This window comes from Herpailurus yagouaroundi, unplaced genomic scaffold, assembly GCF_014898765.1.
Source record: "Herpailurus yagouaroundi ecotype Mexico unplaced genomic scaffold, PumYag 77, whole genome shotgun sequence".
Lineage (NCBI taxonomy): Eukaryota > Metazoa > Chordata > Mammalia > Carnivora > Felidae > Herpailurus > Herpailurus yagouaroundi.
In genome coordinates, this window is record NW_024412388.1 from 85,778,680 (window position 1) to 85,780,656 (window position 1,977).

At 43.4% G+C, this 1,977-nt stretch overlaps 1 non-coding gene across 1 annotated transcript; it reads left to right on the plus strand.

Annotated features, from left to right (window-relative positions):
- Positions 1–1,174: 1,174 nt before the first annotated feature.
- Positions 1,175–1,281, plus strand: LOC121027965 (U6 spliceosomal RNA). The gene has a single exon (XR_005789025.1). It is a non-coding gene; the product is annotated as a U6 spliceosomal RNA (small nuclear RNA).
- The last annotated feature ends 696 nt before the right edge of the window (positions 1,282–1,977 follow it).

Below are 1,977 nucleotides of genomic sequence, written 5' to 3' on the forward strand. Positions count from 1 at the left end.
TCGGGTCATGATCTAATAGTTCACGAGTTCAAGCCCCGAGTTGGGCTCTGCAGTGACAGCGCCCAGCCTACTTGGAATTCTGCCTCTCTCTCTCCCATTCTCTCTCTCTCTCTCAATAAAATAAACATTTTTTTAAAAAGTAAAGTTATAAAATAAAAAGACAGAAAAGACATCAGAGGGTGACAGTGACAAGGAAGTAGGATCAATGGGTTTGGAGATCTGGGTGGGATCAAATGATTGGAATCATGATTCTAGAATGAGTGAGCTAGAAGATAGAAAGTGATAATCATGGAGTAGGAAGAGATGAAGATATTGCAAATATAAGTAATGACAAAATTCGGAGTAACATCTTTTTATTTGCCCCAGGACAATCACTACAGAGAAGAAAAATAGAACGTGACCAGAGGAAAATGAAGGGGGGGTTAAACACACAACTGTTGAAAGAATCAAAGCTTTTCAGAAGGGACTGCTACACTGCCTCCTCGGGAATTTTGTGGGTGTGGAGAAAACAGTAAGCAGCAGCAGCCAGTGTGAGAAAAGGACTCTGGGAAGACTTCATTTTCACAAACAACTATCTGCAATTATTTCACCAATTCGAAGTTCATTTGAGTTCTAACACTCCCCTTGTAATGTGCACTTAGCACATTAGTCATCTACACCTCAGTATAAATTCTGATAATTGGAGTGTTCTAATATTCTCCTGCCTCTGAACTTAGATTTGAGCAAGTGGAAGTTCTGAGTAGAAAAATTGAAGAGATGGAATAAGAAACCTTCAGTGATATTCACATCAGTATTATTCATAAGAGCTAAAAAGAAAACAATCCAAGCGTCCATCAACTGATGAATAGATAAATACAATGTGGTATATCCAAACTGTGGGATATTATATGGCCACAAAAAGATCTGAAGTCCCGATATATGATACAACATGGATGAACCTTAAAAACATTACACTGAGGAGCTCCTGGGAGGCTCCATCGGTTAAGCAGCCCACTTCAGCTCAGGTCATGATCTCACGGTCCGGGAGTTCAGGCCCCATGTTGGGCTCTGTGCTGAAAGCTCAGAGCCTGGAGGCTGCTTTGGATTCTGTGTCTCCTTCTCTTTGTACTTCCCCCACTCACTCGCTTGCTCTCTCTCTCTCTCTCTCTCTCTCTCTCAAAAGTAAACAAACATTGTGCTCGCTTCAGCAGCACATATACTAAAATTGGAACGATACAGAGAAGATTAGCATGGCCCCTGCGCAAGGATGACTCACAAATTCGTGAAGCGTTCCATATTTTTGAGAAAAGGGAACCCTCTTGCACTGTCGGTGGGAATGCAAACTGGTGCAGCCGCTCTGGAAAACAGTGTGGAGGTTCCTCAGACAATTAAAAATAGAACTACCCTATGACCCAGCAATAGCACTGCTAGGAATTTACCCAAGGGATACAGGAGTACTGATGCATAGGGACACTTGTACCCCAATGTTTATAGCAGCACTCTCAACAATAGCCAAATTATGGAAAGAGCCTAAATGTCCATCAACTGATGAACGGATAAAGAAATTGTGGTTTATATACACAATGGAGTACTACGTGGCAATGAGAAAGAATGAAATATGGCCCTTTGTAGCAACATGGACGGAACTGGAGAGTGTTATGCTGAGTGAAATAAGCCATACAGAGAAAGACAGATACCATATGGTTTCACTCTTATGTGGATCCTGAGAAACTTAGCAGAAACCCATGGGGGAGGGGAAGGAAAAAAAAAAAAAAAAAGAGGTTAGAGTGGGAGAGAGCCAAAGCATAAGACTCTTAAAAACTGAGAACAGGGGCGCCTGGGTGGCACAGTCGGTTAAGCGTCTGACTTCAACCCGGGTCACGATCTCGCGGTCCGTGAGTTCGAGCCCCGCGTTGGGCTCTGTGCTGATGGCTCAGAGCCTGGAGCCTGCTTCAGATTCTGTCTCCCTCTCTCTCTGCCCCTCCCCCGTTCATGCTC